Source organism: Mesocricetus auratus, unplaced genomic scaffold (genome assembly GCF_017639785.1).
Source record: "Mesocricetus auratus isolate SY011 unplaced genomic scaffold, BCM_Maur_2.0 Super-Scaffold_100007, whole genome shotgun sequence".
Lineage (NCBI taxonomy): Eukaryota > Metazoa > Chordata > Mammalia > Rodentia > Cricetidae > Mesocricetus > Mesocricetus auratus.
Window position 1 is genome coordinate 78,425,024 of NW_024429191.1, and position 20,525 is coordinate 78,445,548.

The 20,525-nt window shown below is 44.7% G+C and overlaps 2 protein-coding genes across 3 annotated transcripts in view; one reads left to right on the forward strand and one right to left on the reverse strand.

Moving 5' to 3' along the window:
- Window positions 1-15,620, reverse strand: part of Stat5b (signal transducer and activator of transcription 5B) — a 70,398-nt gene extending 54,778 nt beyond the window's left edge. For both annotated transcript variants that reach the window (XM_040749707.1, XM_040749709.1), the window contains exon 1: window positions 15,446-15,620. The gene's annotated coding sequence lies outside the window, so the exon portion shown is untranslated. The remainder of the gene's footprint in view (window positions 1-15,445) is intronic.
- A 1,872-nt stretch (window positions 15,621-17,492) lies between these two features.
- The window catches only part of LOC101842510 (signal transducer and activator of transcription 5A), a 31,287-nt gene continuing 28,254 nt past the window's right edge, over window positions 17,493-20,525 (forward strand). Inside the window, exons 1-2 of the mRNA XM_040749711.1 lie at window positions 17,493-18,219; window positions 20,030-20,076. The gene's annotated coding sequence lies outside the window, so the exon portion shown is untranslated. The remainder of the gene's footprint in view (window positions 18,220-20,029; window positions 20,077-20,525) is intronic.

Sequence of the window (20,525 nt, forward strand, 5' to 3'; positions counted from 1 at the left end):
TTTTAATCAGGAAGCGCTGTGTGTAAGTAGTCCTAGTGCCCAAAAGGTAGGAATATCAAGCTTTCAAAGTTATCCTTGGCTACATAGGGAGCTCCAGGCTAGCCTGAGCTACATGAGACCCTATGCTAACATCCTCCCACCCCACCACAATGAACTAAAACAAAACTCATGTCCAGTTTAGTTATTGGAAAAACTTACAATATGTTTGGAACAAATTGGGTGAATATGTGGATCTACTTTACCAAATCAAAGTTTTAATGCCTTTAATCCTACTCAGGAGGCAGAGCTAAGTGGATCTCTGAGTTCAAGGCTATCCTGGTCTACAGAGCCAGTTCCAGGACAGGCAGAGCTACACAGAGTAACTCTGTCTCAAAAAAACTTGAAGAAAAAAAAGTTTAATGAAATCTGAACAGTTTAATCACTTCTGGTAAAAATTTTACATCTCAATTGAGATGTTATATAAGGGTGAAATACAAACCAATTTCTGAACTAAGTACAAAAAATGGAATGTAAAATATCTCACAATAATTTTCATATTGATTACATGTTGAACACGTAATTTTATATTTTGGGTTACACAGTGTGTGTGTGTGTGTGTGTGTGTGTGTGTGTGTGTGTGTGTGTGTGTGTGTGTGTTCTGAGACAAGGTCTCATTCTGTTGTCCTTGCTGCCCTCTCCTGCTTCAGTTCCCTGCGAGCCAGGATTACAGGTGGGCACTACCACGACTAGCTTAAAGTTAATCGTGCTGATTTTGTTGCCTTACTGATTACAATGATGACTACTATACAATCACATTTGCTACATATTAATCATATCATTCTATTTATAGTAGACAGTGCTAGTTTAGAACATAAATACTTAATGTGCTCACACACTTCGTGTTTGTAGTTTTCTAGTTCATAGAAACCTCACCCATAATATTGACACTGCATTTTATATTTTACTTGGAAAAAACCTTCAGAGCAGTTCTGGAGACGTTTTCCTGTATTTACTAAAATGTTAGACTGAAATTACAGTGTTTGAGTTCAAAGTGCAGGCACTATTTTTTAAAATGACTGTTCTGTTACATAGTCCCTGCAGAAAATGTCTAAAGATCTGGCAAAACTAAAAAACAAAACAAAACAAAAAAATCAAACAACTTTTTTGAGATAGAGGCTTGCTATGTAGCCTAGACTAGTCTCAAATAATAATAATTATTGTATATATAATATGTATATATACACATACATTAGTCATACAGTAACTGAGAAAACAGAATAAAATGTTTTAATATTTTTTTATTTCTGATTATGGGGGCATTGCACACCTGGGAGTGCAGCTGTCTGCTGAGACCAGAGGCATCAGATCCCCCTGGAGCTGGAGTTACAGGCAGCCGTGAGTCACCTGACATGGCTGCTGGGAACTGAACTCAGGTTCTCTGCAAGAGCAGTCCTTGCTGTTCATTGCTGATCTCTCCGGCTCCTCAAAAACAACGAAAACTTTTTGTATCATGTGCATGCGTGCTGGCATTGGAATGTGTGTGGGCACAAGCATACTATGGGACATGCGTGCAAGTCAAAGGACAGCATCGGGAATCTGCTCCCCCCTTCCACCTTCATGTGGGGTTTGTGCCAATCACCAGCCCCCCTCCCAATATTTTTTAATGCAAATATAAAGTTTTATTATCTTTTGTAGTGATTTTTTAATACGTATATCTTCACAACTAGACGGAGAATTAAACTACACTATATAATATTTTAGCCTTTTACACAAAGTTAAGTGCCAAAAAACAAAACTATAAGAAAAAATACATAATGCATAAAATAAAAAAGAGCATTGGGAATAATAGTACCATCATTGGATGGTAGATAATAAAAGGAAAACTGCAAAGAAGGAAGAAAACGGCAAAGGACTCTGGGAAGCGAGGACCAGCTTGCCAGAAACCAAAGCAATGCAGACAAATGCTTAAGTTTGGCAGAGGCATCGGCGCTCAGTAATGGAAACGGAGACACCTCGTCCTGTACCAGTTAATGGACTTCGCTAGTTTTTGGAGACATTTGTCACTGTTTATGCAAATGACTCAGCAGCTCCATTCTAGAACTTTCCGTAAAGAGAGTAGTCCAATGGAGGTTGGAAAAAAAAATCCACTTAAGCCAAGTCTCCACCACAACACTCATCAAATTAAAAAACTGGAAACAACCTAACCGTCTATTAATTATTATGTATTGTGTCACTCATTAGTGAGTTAAATATTAACATGATGGAGACACACAACGGAATGCAAACCTTTAAAACTCAGAACACTCATATTTATAGGCTTCTCCAGGGACACAAGTCCCTAAGTAAAACCAAACTGGGCCACTGTCAAACCTTCTTAAATCCCCTTAGCTCTGTTAGCTGCCCCTGTTAGACCCTGAATCTACGAACTCCTTAGACTTCAGGTAAAATTTTTCTGTATATTTCACTGGAACAGACAATTAATAGTTTCAATTAGAACCTTGAAAACATCTCCCTGGATTTTTGGGTTATTTAGTTTAATGGGTCAACTTGTCTACCTTGACCTTGAAAAACAAAGGTGATTGCACAGCCCATTCATTCACTGGTCACAAACATTAACTTGGTTCCGACTAAGTCACACTTTGCCTGATGACACAATTAACAAAAACTTTAGAGATAAATTGCTTACTTTATAAACATTGTAAACACATATACATACACAAATCCCCTCAAAAGGTCCATAGCAAGCAAGAGACAAAAAGTAAACTAAGAGTTCATTAACTTCCCAAATTAAGCTTTGTTTTTTGGACATTATGTATATGTATTAATTTTTTTATGTGTATGGGTGTTTTGCCTGAATGCATGTCTGCACACGAAGGGCATGCAAGTCCCACAGAGGCCAGAAGAGGGCAACAGAGCCCTAGGATCGGGAGTTATAGATCAGTTTGTAAGCTGCCACATGGGTGCCGAGAATCAAACCTGGGTCCTTTGGAAGAGCAGCCATTGCTCCTAACCACTGGGTCAGCTCTTCAGTGCCATCTCCCTCCCCATTCCCATCTTTTCTTTTCTTTTTCTTTTTCTTTTTTTGGTTTTTCGAGACAGGGTTTCTCTGTGGCTTTGGAGGCTGTCCTGGAACTTGCTCTTGTAGACCAGGCTGGTCTTGAACTCACAGAGATCCGCCTGTCTCTGCCTCCCAAGTGCTGGGATTAAAGGCGTGTGCCACCAACGCCCAGCCTTGTCTTCTTTTTGAGACAAGGTTTTACTATGTAGCCTTAGTTGGCCTGGAGCTCGCTATATAGACCAGGATGGACTTGGACTTACATAGATCCTCCTGTATCCATCTCCGATGTGCTGGGATTACAGGTGTGCACTACTTATACCTTGCCTCCAAATGAGGGTTTTTTTTTTTTTGGTTTTTAATTGTCTCTTGAATCTTAGATATACTTGAGCTCCTTTATTGAAGATTAAAAGTACAGAATTGGGAAAAGACTTGCCATTTCAGTTTAAAAAGTCATATAAATACTAGGTCTCAATCAAGTTGTTAGATCTAAATGAAGAAAGTGGCAAATCTGTTTGTTTGTTTTTTGAGATAGGGTTTCTCAGCGTAGCTTTGGCTGCCCTAGAACTCAGTCTATAGATCAGGCTGGCCTCGAACTCACAGAGTGTTTGGATTAAAGGTGTGTGCCACCACTGTCTGACAGCAAATCTTTTTTATATTAATTTTAAACCCTACAATTTACTGGTATCATATTGTAAAATATGTGATTTCAAGCTTGAGGTCCCAAATGTATATGGATTTTTAAAACCTCTCATGGTATTGTGAAAATGAGTCTGATACCTAAAAGGGGTAAATTATTCTAACTGCTTATCAGAGTGTCCTATTGGTAACCAAGAGCCCAACAAAAGCAGCAATAGCCGGGCATTGGTGGTACATGCCTTTAATCCCAGCACTCAGGAGGCAGAGGCAGGCGATCTCTGTGAGTTCGAGGCCAGCCTGGTCTACAGAGTGAGCTCCAGGACAGCCTCCAAAACAATACATAGAAACGCTGTCTTGTAAAACCAAAAAAAACAAAACAAAACAAAAAAAAAAGGCAATATGAGTCTTCAACACATAAAAATACTTGTTTTCATGTATTTTAATAATCATGGATTTAGATTTGAAAAGCACCAAAAGAAATGAATGTGATTTTTTTTATTATTGCCCAAATTGGATTAAAATCAGATTCTAGTATAGCAAATTCCATTACAATAAATTATAAAGCACAACCCAAGGGAAGGCAGTCTCCTAGTTACTTTAAATGAAATAAATAGATCTGCTAGGCTCAAAGGTATTTTCATACAGTTGCCACGGTATTCGGTCCATCGTGATAAGCCTGGGACAGCTGTGCTCCAGAATCCTTTAGCAACATCACCTTGTGAATTATCTTTAGTCTCCTCTGTAGTTCTTCAAAATGTTAAAAAAAAAGTTTTCATGTACAAAGTTACAAAGAAAACAATGTGAGTTTAAGGGAAAACACAAGCCTCAGGTATTGGCAACGACAATTGGCCAAGAGAGGCCCTTCTTGAAGAGGTGTCCCTTAGCAGACATTCCCAAGGGAGTACAGTAAACAGAGATTCCATTAGGCCTGACTGATGGAATGAGAAGAGCTGGCCAGCTCGCCCAGGTGTCATCGTGACAGGGAGAGCAGTCGGAGAGCACATGCAACACAATGCAAACATCACACAAGACATGGTTTCTTGAAAGCTGACAAATACAATACACTCTGCAGCACTAAATGAACCGCAGCGTGGCAAGAGACACGCACAGATAAAACAGTATCATTTATTATATTTACAAAACAGTATGATTCATCACTTTCTACCTAAAAAACGCAGGCCATTTCACCAAGAACAGCAACAAACTCTGTCCTCCGGTTCATGTTCTTATAATTCTGAAGATGTCAAATACAATGAAGATGATTTAAATAGAGCCCTCCACCACCGCCACCACCAACAAAAAGGCACACATTTAGTGGAAGCGCCACTACTCGGTTTTCTGCTCCTTCAAACTGAAAACAAAAACAAGTTTTATATTCTAAGATGAGTCAACATAGAAAAGCCATTTTTAAAAACCACCAACAGGAAAACACTGTTTGCTATGATCTGTCTGTTGCCAAGGGATGGAAGAAACTGGAAAATGCCCTGAAGCCCAAAGCTCTGAAATCCTACACCTCGAAGTCACTTTCAGGACTCTTGTTTGTGGTTGTTTTCTAAGTAAAACTGTATGTATAAAATTGTTTTATATTTTGAGTTTTTCACTTAATAATGTATTATGAAATTTATGTAATCATTAAATATTGTTTTATGACATGATTTGAAATAGCCAAGTGACATTACATTGTGTAAACACAGATGCGAGGGACAATTCTAACTCTCAGACACAAAACACTAAGGGGCCGGGCGTTGGTGGCGCACGCCTTTAACCCCAGCACTCGGGAGGCAGCGACAGGCAGATCTCTCTTGAGTTCAAGGCCAGCCTGGTCTACAGAGTGAGTTCCAGGACAGCCTCCAAAACAATACAGAGAAACCCTGTCTCGAAAAACAAAACAAAAAAACCCACAAAAAATAAAACAAACAAACAAAACCACCAAGGTGCCAGGCCCCCTCACCCCTACACACTATATTTTTGCAGTAATACTAGTCCTTGTAAATCTAACTTGAAAAAGCTTATTTTTTAATTAATTTATTTACTTTACATCCTGACTGCAGTTCCCCTCCCTCCCTCTCCCACCCTTTGTCTGCCCCCCCCATGTGTTTATTTGAATGTCCCATTGGCCATGTTTTTCTTTTGTTCCACTTCTTCATTAGGGCCCATGGTTCCCTTATTATTTATACAAATGATATAGACATCATGAGTATTAGTCTACAACCCTATAACACAGGTATCATTTTGTTCTTCTGCTGTCATTTTGACTTCTGACACTTGGAGTATGTTTTGTTTTACTATTTGTCTTTCTATATGTTTTCCTTTTATAAATTATTTTGTAAAAATCTACATTTGTCTTCTTCAAATGTCACTCGTTTTCACAACTTTTCTAGCTTACTGTCACTACCGACCTACAGCGTATCGCTGAAATGCCTGCCTTATATGCATGGAATCACGGGATCAATCATCAGCATCACACGTAAAGGATTAAAAAATGAAGTAGGACTTAAAACCACAAGCGGCACACTATTGGGGCAAAACACCAAGACCTGTGGTGGTGGTAGACTATTTTACTCACTTGCCCATCCCTTTAACATCACGTGTTCTGCTCTGGTATTACAAAGCCAGAGGGTCACACTTCATCGCCAGCTTAGCTTGTGAATTACAGCCATGTCATTCAGGAAGGCAAATATTTTCTATTTTGTTTTGATGTCTTCAACAGTTAGAAGGAGGGGCAACTGACATGAGCTACAACATAATGGTTATTAGTACCCAGTACTCAAACTCACTGCAAGATCAACTCAGCATGACAATACAAGCACATTCAGATTTTCCAAATACATTAGTTACAGACTAAAACAACAGTCACAGGAAAAAAATCAAAGGGGACATTTGCATCATATGCCTGTATGGAAAGTCTTCCATGTTGTCTGATTTTCACTATAAACAGGATCCTAAAACACTAACCTACAGGGGTAAACTGTTTCATTCTGTTAGACTGTATATTCTGGACACTCTCTAGTTTGCTACATTGCCCAATCCTAAAAAAATGACCTGGCCCTGAGAAAATAGCTCAGTGGTAGAGTACCTGATTTGTCTAACGTGCACTAATCTCTGGATTCAATTTCTAGAAACACACACAAATATATTAAACAAAACCAAAATATATAATTGGCTTGGATTCTAAGAGACGTGTAATAAGTAGCTCACTTACAGGGCTGAGCCTCCTACAAGCTGGAGGCTAGCCTAGGCTACATTAAGAGTATATGGTCAGCCTGGACTACATAGTGAGAACCTCCCTCAAAAAACAAAACAAAACAAAAACAACCAAATAAACAGAAACATTATTCCCGAGAGAACATTTTTGCCTATTTAAAACTGTAGCTCTCCTGCATATATTTTAGGACTGATAAAGTCCAATGTTTAGTAATTTAACAGATGAAGTGTCCCGAGATTACCTTCTGTTGCAAGCACATTGTTGTACTCCAATAGATTGTATTAGTGTAGTTTAAGACATTTGGCCTAGGATGGGATTTTAAAATCCTATACTTCCCCCAAACCATGCTCTATCATCTATAGGCTTTGCATTTTAGACAACATGAAGGAGTTTTCGCAGCGTTTCTAATTTACTCTCACCTAAGATGTTGGAAACCCCCACTGAAGGTTTTACAAACATCAGACACGGGGGGAAAACACACAAAGAGAACAGCTTGAGCTGTAGGGTCTCACTGCAGAGGGCATAAGGAAAGTCTGACTTACAGACATCTCACATTGAGGTTTTTTCCACTGACAATGTAACTTCTATCAACATTCAAAGAAAATTCAGCCCGGTCAAAGGTGCAGTGACAATCACAGGTGCTGACATCCTCTGTTTGTTTGAAGAGGGGCAGACTCTGCCTAGGGAGTTCAGATTTCCTCCACTGTGACTTGAATTCTTTAATTTATGTCACATTATTTCAGGGCTGTGAATTCTGTCTCTAAGATTTAATTTCATACCCAACTCCCAGCTTGGGGAACTTCTAATGGCCTTTGTTTTAGTCTAAATGTACATTAATTGGTTGAGCTCCCTCAAAAGGTGTCCCAAGCCGGGCGGTGGTGGCGCATGCCTTTAATCCCAGCACTTGGGAGGCAGAGGCAGGCAGATCGCTGTGAGTTCAAGGCCGGGCTGGACCGATAGCCTCCAAAACAATACAGAGAAACCCTGTCTTGTAAAACCAAAAAAAAAAAAAAAAAAAAAAAAGTGTCCCAAAAGGCTGGAGAGATGGCTCAGCAGTTGAGAGAGCACACACTGCTCTTGCAGAGGTCCAGGACTCCACCTGGTTCAGTCCCCAGCACTCATTCTTGCACCTCCAACCTCATGGATCCAGTACCTCAGGCCTTGGTACCTGCACTCACCTTTGTATCTCCACACACAGATGCATATATACATACTTTTAAAAAAGTTACCCCATATAAGCAACACTTTTAAATTGCTGTATTTCAGAAATAATTGAAAGCCCTAAAATCCTTTTCAAGAATAGAAGCCTAAGTCCCTTCGAAATAAAATTGTAAATATGAGCCAGACACTCTGTTCTCTGTAAGGAGGCATGTCTTACATAAACTACAGCTACTGCATAGCACAAAGCATCCTTCTGACTGTTTGCAGAGGCCGAGGGGGCAGCTTATAGCCCTTCTCCTATGAAAAGATAAAGAAACACAGGGTTACGGAAACCACCTGTGTCATTCCAAAGCTGCAGGTGTCTGCTGTCCCTGAGTGTAGGGGTGAGGATGGGTCAGGGTTTAGCCCGGGTCCTGTGGTTACTAGCAGTGTGACCTTGGATGAGTTGCTTAACTTCTCTGTGGTCATTTCTTCATTTTTATCTGGAGATAATATCCATTCCTCTGAGGACCATAAAACACAAAGCAACAGGGAGCTGGGGGTGACTCAGTGTGTAAAGCACTTGCCACACATGCAGGAGGCCCTGAGTTCAATCCCTAGTAAGAGAGGTGAGCATGGTGGTGAACATCTGTAATTCCAGCCCTGGGTTGGTGGAGAAGGGATGACCCACCCCTGGGGACCATTGGCCACACATCCAAACCCAGTGAGTAAGCCCGAGGTTCCAGTGAGAAGCCCTGTCTCAAAAGTTAACACCTGAAATTCACTTCTAGCTTATACATGACACCCTTACACACACACACACTTGTAACTGTCTGACTGACACACTGAACATGAACGGTAAGCATTAGAATTATTCTCATGCCAGGCGGTGGTGGCTCACGCCTTTAATCCCAGCACTCGGGAGGCAGAGGCAGGCGGATCTCTGTGAGTTCGAGGACATCCTGGTCTACAAAGCGAGTTCCAGGACAGCTTCCAAAACCATACAGAGAAACCCTGTCTCGAAAAACCAAAAAAAAAAAAAAAAAAAAAAAGAATTATTCTCATAATCTTTCTATAAATTTAAAGGCATTGGAACATTTTATTCAGTTATGAGCTTGGATATAAGTTGAAGTACTTTTTTTATTAATTTTCTGTTTATTTCTTGAAGGATGGCAAATAATTATAATTAGTGCATATACTTGTAAAGCCATGTTATACAATACTGTAACCCACAGTATTTAGTAATAATAATAGTAATAACAACAACAACAACAGTTGAGACAATCTCACTATGTAGCTCTGCTGCTTGGAACTCACAGTATACATCAGGCTGACTTCAAACACACAGAGTTCTCCCTGCCCTGTCTCCCTAATGTTGGAATAACAGATATGGGCCACCACACCTGGCCTTAAACAATTATTTTTTAATACAAATCACACATGTGGCTATGACTGGCAACCTTGGCCTGGTTCCCCAGATGCAAAGAAATCCCCTGTCAGGGAAAAACAAGCAATATCAGAAAACCCTGAGGTTTGTCCTATTATCGCTACAGAGTAGAGCCAAACTCGTATCTACTAGCCCAATGGGCATTGAAAATATTAGTCACCAAATTAATCCCAACAAATAACAATAATTGATTGGCTCATTGATGTATTTCCCCTTGTCTTCCCCAACCTTTCTATAACCAGTCAGAAAGGAAAGTTTTCATATTTTCTGAGAATCTCATTACTGCTCTCAAACCATGCTCTCTATCTTAGTATAATTTTTAAAATGAGTCAGTACAAGTACTTAAAAAAAAACCTAGCAGTACATAGAATATGCAGCTATTTCTCTTCATAATAGAAATGTGCAAAGAATTTTTAAAGGGCTCTTCAGAGTGCCAGAGGCAATGGAAGTATTAATGGAGAGTGAAGTGGTAATAGGTTTTGCAAGAGCACAGATGGAAAGAGACAACCGGTCCCTCAACCAGTACCCGTATTTTTCATCTTCAAGGCACAATACAAGAGGAAATGGGAGTAATTACTGTAATTAAACCCAAAGAAGAAAATACCCTGTGAGACAAATTTAAACCTGTTCTTCCTCGGACACTGGTATGGAGGAGAGAACAGGAGGTCAAGGCACTCCAAGGCTTGACTCTACTCTGTATGCAAATTTCACTATGCATAACCTTGCTTCATGCCAAGGTGCTTATTTCTTTTGGAGCTACGATCCAAAAGAAAAGAAAGAAGAGAGAAACTGCCTTGAAGCCACAGACAGACCAGTCAGTTCCAAGTCCATTTAGTCATTATGCTATTTAGAAAAAAGTTAGTGAAGAGACCGGGAAACAGAAACAACACTGCTTGGGTCCTTCTCCCCAAGGCTCTATGGCTCTCCAGAACCTGACAGCATTTGCATTCCCAGTGACTTGTAGAAAAGCCATTGAGGGCCTGGGGATATGGTGTGATGGGTAGACTATTAGATTCATCAAGCCCTCCAGCACTGTGTCAAACCAGGTCTGGTGGTACCAGCTTGTTAGCCTAGTGCTCCGGAGGTGAACAGAGGATGAGAAGTTCAAAGCCATCCTGAGCTACTTACAGAGTTCAAGGCCAGGCTAGGCTACACAAGGCCCTAGAGCAAGAGGTTCTCAACCTTCCTACTGCTGAGACCCTTTAATACAGTTCCTTATGTTGTGGTGACCCCAACCATAAACTTATTTCATTGCTACTTCAGAACTGTGATTTTGCTACTGTTAGGAACTGTAGTGTAAATATTTGATATGCGACCCCTGTGAAAGGACTGGTTGCCCCAAGGTGGTCTCAATCCACAGGGTGGGACAAGGGGGCAACCATCCTAGAAGACCAACGAAGAGCTTTCAGGCTGAGCGTGATTCCTCTGGAGATCTACTACTAGACCTGTATTTCCCCTGGTTCCTATTTCATCCTCGGTGATACAGCGTATCAGGAAAGCTGCTACAGTTGCTGCACAAGGATCTATGGCTTCCGGCCTGGGCCAGTTCCTCTTTAGCATCAACATCACTCTAACTTCACGACTCCATAACTCCCAGGCACCTGGGAGGGAAGAGCAGGCAACAGCCTCGACTCTTCACTAACTGTGCCTCTGTTGTTGTGGCTGCTCTGCCTTGAACAGAGATGGGAAAGGATTCAAGAATGCCTTGTGTTCCCAAATGGGTCTTGGACTGAGCTCGGTGATGCTGCTCCACGAAGCAGGACAATGAGTCAAAGACAAAGTCCATGAGAGCTGATGCTGGCCTTGTGTGTTTAAAGTAAAATCGTGACCTGACCAGAAGGTTAACATGTGGACCTAATTTTGAAAATATAAACAGGAAACACCCCCACCCCATTATTACCATTTAAAAGAAAAAAAAAAGGAAAGCAAACCTCAAAACTACCTTCCAAGGAAGTCATGGGTGTGACAAACTAACAAAAGTCATAAAATGCCATGTAAGACGCTGCAACCACCAAAGTGAGGGTCTCATAATGTCAGCTGAAGATCTGGTAACTGCAGTGTTCCCTTCTCTGGATGAGTAAAAACAGCATAGATTTTGATACACCAAGTCATCCCCAACACGTCTGGGTTTTTGTTGTTGTTGTTGTTTGTTTGTTTGTTTTTGTTATTGTTTGTTTAAAGTAGTAAAGGGTTATCCTTAATAAAGTATCCATTGTCAATATTTTACTTCAAACAAAGCCAGTATAATTGGGAACAAATTATTTTTTAAAAATTTCACCATGATGCTTATAATTTAAATGTACAAAAAAAATCTGCCTAATCAATGGAAACTAGATTGTTAAATCTGACTTTCCTATTCCCAGAAATAAGCACAGAACTGTTGAGTTCACACCACTCTAGAGGAAAAAGCCTCTTCTGGTTTTAGAACAGTTTTATTCACAAAATTCAAATTAAAGAAAAAAAAAGATGGAGGTAGACCTGTTGATTGGTGCCTCTAATCCCAGTAATTGGGAGACTGAGACAGAAGAATGCCACAAATTCAAGGCAAGATAGTACTACAGAGTAAGACCTTGTCTCAAATTTAAAAAAAAAAGAAAACCTATTCCTTTAAATATGATAGGTTTGGGAACAGCTGTTTGAGGCTGCTGGCACTGGGGATTGGACACAGAGCCACAGACACATACTGAAGTACCCTTCCCCCATTCTTTTTTCTTATATTGAGACAGATTCTTGATTATTAGCCCAGGCTACCCTCAAACCCTGAACCCTCCTGCCTCAGCTTCCCCAGCAGCCAGAATTATAAGCCTGCACCACCATGCCCCGCTTTAAGACACATCCATCCAAAAACCAGAGAAGGTGAGTGGAGGAGGAGGAGGAGGAGAGGAGAAGAAGACAGAAGTGCTTGAGTCAAAGGACTTTGATATTTTATTGCACAGTACGAGAATATTCTTCAGAAGAACTCAGTAATTGGAGGTAACTTGGAATTATTCTCAGGTAGTTAATTTGAGAAAAGTTCTCAAATGCTTAAACAACAACAAAACAACTGGTAGGGGGGTTGTTTTGTGTTCAGTATGCATGCTTTCTTGGTAGGAATTCTATGGTAATCTACACTCCAAAAGAAAGGCATGATGTCATTAACAACAAAGTCCACACATCCGAGGGAGCATGACTTTGCAGATACACACACACCCTGTAGGGTGCTAGGACACTGAGGCCTCCATTGAGCCCACTTCCAACTAATATCAGACTTAAACATGTTATTTACCTTTTTTTTTTAAACCACCTTCCTTTTGCTATAAGGTCACATGTATCACCTGCCTACATAAAAACAAGCCAAAGGAACTGCAGCAAGCAGATTTGTCTGTATAAACATGATACAAACGCAGACTAACTATAACATCATTGGGAGAGAAAAAATTAAATATGTACCAAAAAGCAGTAAGTGATCCTTTCAATCTTGATGTGGTCTTTGTGTATGAGGAGAAGGAAGAAGAGGAAGAAGAGAAATCAGTTGAGACTAAGAAAATGGAGGTGAAATGAGAAGTCAGAGCCAATAGGAAGTGTTGGCCAAAATATTTATGTTGTAATACTTCAAGCATTGATAGCACTTTTCCCTCTGCCTGTATGTATTATGAAGTTCATATTTAAGAAACACATCCATCTTAAACTCAACATAGCATACATTGATAGCTTCTTGGCAGAAACAAGAAATCAGGGAAGGTAAGAATTAGGGAGAAGGTGACATCACAGGGTCTACGGCAAAGATTTGTGGAGAAATTTAGCTCTGAGTTATGCAATCACCAGACTGCTAGTGACAGAAATCAACTCTTGTTTTTTGTTTTCTTCTGATGGGGGAGGGTGGAGAAGAGATGGGGAGACCTTTCCATTCCTTTGCTGTATTTCAACTTGGTGCTTGAAGTTACCATCCTCCAAAACCTACAGAAAACAGGCCATCCTCCAGTGACACTTGGCCAGAGGTATGGTGATGTTTTAACTGATGGACAGATGTCACCAAGGGCTGCGTGGTGAAATTTTTTCTTAAAATCGCCAGCCCCTTTCTCATTTAGCACTGTCAGTTAAGAATTTGTGTTCTTTCACAAGGATGAAAATTGCTACCAAACAAACACATAAACAAGCATAAGCCGAGGCCAATCAACAGAATTCCCCCAACTGAAAAGGTTCAAAACCAATTCAGGGTTCACAAATGAAAGTCAAGAAACAGGAAATAAACAACACACAAACGAAACCCATCCTATGGACAGTGAGCATCAAACAAAAACCACTGAACAATAGCAGCATGCTGAGGGAGGAGGCAAAGTCCTATAGTCTAACTGAACGCTAACATAGTCTAACTGAACGCTAACACAATAACGTAGACTCAACAGCTGAAAGGTTATTATGGCCCCGGCAGTTATCCAACGGATTTGGAAACCCAAGATATAAGCAGATGATAAATGCACTACTACAAGACTGCACAAAGCCAAAAGCCCAGTGACACACTAGGGATACTCTGAGGATACGCTAACAGACAGCCTATAGAATCCTACTTAGGCAAAGATCTGCTTCACCGCACAGGACAGGTCCTTGAGGATAAGTGTGCGTCCCTAAACTACTAAACAGTAACCTGAGCTGGCAACTAATTCCACCTCTCTGGGCCTCAGTTTCCTCATGCTTTGTTTTTTATTTTTTATTTTTACAATAAGAGAATGCAGTATAATCCTGGGGGGGGGTGGAGGCTTCCCAAATCTAAGATTCTATAACCAGTTTGCCACTATTTATGTAATGCAAATTACGACCCACAGCAAGACAAGCAGGAAAAATGGGCACAGGTCCTTGAGAAAGAGAATGGGTGTCTCTTTTTGCCTTTAGAATCCTTGTGGCTTTCGTTAATGCCAGCTTCCTAAGCGCTGGCGCTTGTTTTTCTCCGCCTTTCCCATCACTGCTGGCTACAAGTGTTTGCAAACGCCTCCTGCTCTGCACAAGTTTTTTGATCACCCTGACCATCTTGCCAGATTCCTTTAGCCTCAGACCAGCTTTTGTGATAAGACAGCTCTCCTTCCGACTCCCCCTATCTACCCCCGACACCAGGAGCACTTTTTTTTTCACTCTTCAACCCTGACTGGGGGCGGGGGAGGGGGAGACGAGAGAGAGAGAGAGAGAGAGAGAGAGAGAGAGAGAGAGAGAGAGAGACAGACAGACAGACAGACAGACAGACAGACAGACAGACAGACAGAGACACACAGAGAGACAGAGACTGGGAGGGAGGGAGAGAGACAGAGAGAGAGAGACAGAGACAGAGACAGACAGAGAGAGAGAGAGAGAGAGAGAGAGAGAGAGAGAGAGAGAGAGAGAGAGAGAGAGAGAGAGAGAGAGAGAGAGAACAGCCAGCATCCCACCACCACACGTACAAGCCCAGGCCTGGCAGGTCCTGACGTGGGATCCCGCAGCCCAGAGCCTTATCAAAATGTTTTATTTGTTGTCTTGACTCCTTATAAGGCACTATTTCTTGAAGCTTTGCTAATACCCCCCACCCCAGTGGGCACCTCCGGTTCATCCCTCTCCCCAGAGTCTCCGGAACCCCACTTTGGGGGAGGATGATAATAAGAAGAAGAAAAACTGGGAGAGAGCAGAGACTCCTCAGAATTGCAACAGGAAGGTGTGAGGCTGCCGGCAGCAGTCCCCCTCGCTCCCAGGGGATCGGCCCTGGGGTGTCTCTCACACACCCATCATGACACGCACGCGCCAACACTTTCCACGGCATCTACGGCGCCCCCCCGTCGCGGCCTCCGCGCGCCCCCTTGGCGCCCCCCGCCAGCGCCCTGGGCCCCTCCGCAGCCGCCCGGCGCGCGGCCCCCGCGGCCTCCCCACGGCCCCGGAGCGATGGCGGCAGCGCGGCCCTGCCCAGCTTCAAGGCAGTAAGAGCACGGGGGCCCCGCCCGTGCTCCCCGGCCCGCGGCCCCACGCCGGGTGCAGCTCCTACCTCGTTCTGCCCCACGGGAGCCAGCGGTTCCTCCAGCCCCACACGCTCTCTCGCGTCCGCTCGCTCCCTCCCCGTGCAGGACCTCCGTGCGTCGTCGCCGGCGCTCGGTCCCCGCCCGGGGTGACGGTTTGGGCCGCCGACTCTCCTCCCGCCGGGGCCCACGGGGGCGCGCGCGCCGCTCTCGCGCCCAGGCTCCGGGGACGCGCGCCCGCCCGTAGCCCCGAGCGCGCCCTGCTTCCTGGTTCCTCCCAGCGCGTGCTCCCCAGCCCCGAGGTCCTTTCGCGCCCCCTGCGCGGCCGCCCTGCGGGGCCCCGGAACCCTCTGCGCGCAGCGGGGCGCTGTGGCGCTCTCGCCCGGGGCCTGAGCTGCGCGCTCCCGCTGCTCGCCGAGCCGCGCCCGGACGCCCGGCACTTGCTGCTTTCTTTGGGTGGGGGCGACCACCGCTCGAAGGAACGGGCCGCTGTGATCGTGGCCATTGGACACCCCCTCACCCCCGCCTCCGCGACCCGCCCACCTCCCTCCCGCCGGGAACCAGGCCCGCGTTCCGGGTCCTCTAGCACTCAGGCCGAGGGCAGAAGTCCATGGTAACCCCGATCAATAATTATCCCGGGCTTGTTCCCCGGAGGGTGGCTTAAATCTGAGTCCCTTGTCGCACCACCCCGACGAGCACAAACTGGATCGGGCTGACTGGATCGGTGGACTTCTCCTGGGTAAATCTATGGGTCACAGGGGAGATGCCTTCTTCCCTGGGAATTTTTGCCGGCTACCACTAGTCAAGGTTACATGAGTGACAGGTTTATCCAGGGCCTTCTGTGTCCACTCCAGGAGTAGAGGGTCTCCATGATCTTTTCCCTGATGTTGGGGAGGGGGTGCTGTGTGTGAGAGAAGGCAACCTGAGTCTCCCATTCTCCTGAGCTCCATCTCCGGAGCTGGCCAGTGGTTTCCCTGGCAACCCTCCAAGAGCCAGCCGGGCCAGCCTGGAAGCAAGGCACATCGGAGGTACAGAAACCCAGCTGCAGGGGCAAAAGTGGGAGGACCCCTTCCCAGTCCTACATGAACACCCAGGACACCCGTTCTCTACAATTTGTTCTGCTCAAATTTTCCCTAGCCACGCACGACCAAGAGGCAAGAAAAACACCAGCTACAAAGGTTTTGGGGTCTCCAACTGATCACAAAGCCCTCTGCTCCTGCCCTACAAGATGGGCAGGGAGCCTGGAGCTGGAATAGGAAGCTGGATGGAAGCAGCGGCCGACCCCAACCCCAACCCGGCAGCCAGCTTATGATGTGTTCAAACTTCAGGGCACCTTTCTCCTTTCAGGCTCCATACCTGCATGCCGGCTGTCCCTTCTTCCAGGAACATACTCCTTTCTGTGTGAGGCTTGCTCTAGGGCAGTGGTTCTCAACCTTCCCAACGCTGCCACCCTTTCTACAGTTCCTCATGTTGTGGTGTCCCCCAACCATAGAATTATTTTCGTTGCTACTTTGTAACTGTAATTTTGCTACTGTTATGAATCCTAATGTAAACAACTGTCTTTTCTGATGGTCTTAGGCGACCCCTGTGAAAAGGTCGTTCATCCCCATAAGGGTCGTGACCCACAGATGGTGCTCTAGGGCCTAGACTGTTATTTTCCCATTTCTCACCACATGCCATGCCTTATCACCATACCTCTTGTATTGAAGAACAATTTCTTATTAGCATGTGTCTCCTCCAAGGGCAGACACAATATCCTGTTCACCTTTAAGTCCCCCCACCCACACCCAGCCCAGTGTAGACACCCAGTCAACATGCTATACCTTGGAAAAGGCAACTACAAGGACTATGTACACGTCAAGAGCACAAGGTTCAAAAACAGTCATACCATTGTGAGCATTTTTCTGCCTTATCTCTATTTTCACTACATAGTAATATCAATACTGTCTATTTCATGGCATCCTGAGAATCGAATGAGCTAAGAGGCGTGAGATGCCTCAAACACTGTCAAGCTCTGTATTTCTGTTAACTGTTATTGTTATTAACGAGAGCTAAGGTTTAAAGCCCTTTTTCTAAGACTGGATAAGGTCTAGGACTCAACTCAGCTACCACTCTACTCATGAAAACCATGGCATATCTCTGACTGCTCCCTAGGTAAGCCAGTTATTCCTGTGTTTGGAGACACAAAGGATGGAATGTTCTGTGGCTACCTCAACAAAACAGATGGCTGTCATTCCAGGACAGGAAGAAAAATCCAATGGCTTCCTCCCCGCTTGACAATTCAGATGAGTTTGGATACCTCTTCTTTGGATCATAGGACCACGCTTCTCTAAGTTGTGAGGACATCAATCTTAGGACCCAGAAAGTGCTGGAAGGAAATTGAACAGGAAAGTGGGACCCTGGAAGATTCTGGAAAGATACCTGGGGGTGCAGAGATGACCGCTGCGGGCAGCTCTCAGTCCACTCCAGCCTGAACAAGAGAAGAACCTCAAGGCCTGTGACGACACACCCTTCTGTTCTCGGTGGAGCCTCCTTCCCTCATGCTCAGGCTGCCACAGAGTACAGCTCCTTCATTTCACATCCTCCCTTCATAGCCACAGGGAGATCATGAGACTATCTTCTTGAAACGTAATTGAAACCACAACCATGATCCCCTTCAGCCAGAGACCCATGTTTATGTGGCTTCCCTCTAAAGACGGCTCTGGATCCCAGGAATCAGTCTGGCCCCGGGGAACCACCTGCCACACTCCAGCCAGGGAAGTGCACTCATGGGAATTTCCCTTCTTTGGTATGGGAAGAACAGGTCTGTAGAGCCAGAGAGGTGGCCAGACACTTGGCAGACAGGACACCAGAGACCCCAGAGTTCTAGGGCTGGCAGAAGCTGTCACAGTCGATGGCTCTGGTGGGATTTAGGATTGCTTCCGCTTAAGAGTAACAGTTAGACCCTCATCCAGCTTTGCCAGTTTATCAACCATGTGTCCTTGCTCAAACTACTCAAAGTCTGAGAGCCTCAGTATCCCCTCATGTATAAGTCATAGTTGGAGGGGGTGACGCAAATACAATCTTTCAGGGTACATGCAAGACCCTAATAACAGTGGGTGGGCCCCCAGAAGGTCCATGAAGAGCAGGGAAAGAGAATCAGTTATTCTTTATCCTTTTTTTTTCCCGAGACAGGGTTTCTCTGTATTGCTTTGGAGGCTGTCCTGAAACTCGCTCTGTAGACCAGGCTGGTCTCGAACTCACAGAGATGCACCTGCCTCTGCCTCCCAAGTGCTGGGACTAAAGGCGTGCGCCACCAACACCTGGCTCTATTCTCTGTCCTTTTGGACCTTCTGCCTCTTATTCCTTGAGTAGTTAGATGGATGTTTTTGTTTTTAAAGGAAAAGGTAGGCAATGTGCCTGGGTGTGCTAAGGCAGTCCTGTGATCCTGGTACTTGAGAAGCAGCGGCTGGAGGCTCACTGCAAGGTTAAGCATGGGGGGGGGGTCAGAAAGGCAGAAAGAAAGACAGACAGACGAACATGCTTATGAAACTAGCTAAGCATGTTGTCTGGTTTAAGGACGGCATGCGATAATGACACACTTTCTTTCATTCTCTCAACTTAGTCCCAGCCAGCTTGTGGGGTCAGTAGGGAGCAGTTTGTTTTTGTTTTGTTTTGTTTTGTTTTTTGCTGAGGGGAAGGAGAGGAGTAGGGAGGGGAGCAGAGTGATGGAGGTGTAGATCCAGGCAGGACTCACCACCTGGAGATTCTCAGGCACTCCTGTCTGGCACCTGTGTACCTCACCTATCTGGGCACCCTTCCAGGAATAGTTAAGGGGTGGCTCTCTGGAAATCTCAGGGGCCCCTGTGTCTCCTGGGACAGGGTCACCATGCCCTCTACACCCAGAGTCCTGGGGCAATGGTGCATTAACCAAGGGAGGGCGTGGCTGATGCAGAGGAAACAGTGCCAGCACAGTCAGTATCTTGCTGGCTTGCAGGGCAGGTTAGGAACTCCAAAGTCAGGTCAGCAGCAAGCAAAAATGCTGCTGCTGCTGCTGCTGCTGCTGCTGCTGCTGCTGTTGCCATGGGCTGGAAAGCAGTTCAGTAAGATGTGAGCAGGCATAAGCCAGGACTGTAAAAAGCAGAGCCCTTGTGGAGGCTCTGGGTTGGGGAGAATGATCTGGGATATGCCCTGAACTTGGAGTCTCAGGAAGCCCTGAGCTGTTTTGGGAGGCTTCTTATCCAACAAGTATGTGTAAAGCCCCTGTTCTGAATAAGCAGTAGGGCACAGTCCCCCCAAAAAACTGAGTAGGGCTAGAAGAAGGGTCACACAATCCACATAATGCCAGGCGCTATGGCTGAGTGTCAACTGGTTGGTTGCTGGTTTGAGACAGAGTCAACCCAGGTGGTCCTTGACTTTATTGTGTAGCTGAAGCAATTCAGTCTCAGCCTCCCAGATGCTACCATCCCCAGCCTTGTGACTGAGTCTTAACAGAAATCCTGACAGATGGGTCTTGCTGTCCTCCATTTTTGAAAGGGGGTGCTGGCCTCAGTGAGGTAGAGTGAGTTGCACAGGGCAGAGTCAAGGTGTGTGTCAGGTCTATATGACTCTAAAGATTTTGTGTTTTCTTCTAGATCACCCAGACTCTGTGAACAAATAGAGTTTCAGCAATGAGCTAAAGGTGAGTGGATGGGGGGAGCGGGGGTGGAGAAAGGGCTTTGGGTTGAAAAGGGTTGCAAGGGAACTCGGGTGACTGAAGTCCAGGGAAAACCCATGCTTGGGGCTGAGCTCAGCAGTACCAGGAGGCTGGGCCCAAAGCCAAAGCAGAGGGCTGGGGCTTGGGCTCAGCCTTCTTTTGATGTTATGGTCTCCATTTGCTCCTGGAATGACAGAGCCCTAGTTTGAAGCTTGGAGCACAGGAAGCAGGCAAGGGCCATGTGGGTGAGTTGGAGATTTAAAACACCAGGGAACAATGAGAAGCAGACAGTAAGAAAGCTACCCCTTGGAGTCATGCCGAAGGAAAGTGGCAGCGCGCTGGGGGGTGGCAGGGAAGGGGCCCTCTCTCACATCCCCCCAGAAGACTTGAGGTTGAGTATGGTCAAGGCACAAAAGAGTTCTTGTTGGGCTGGA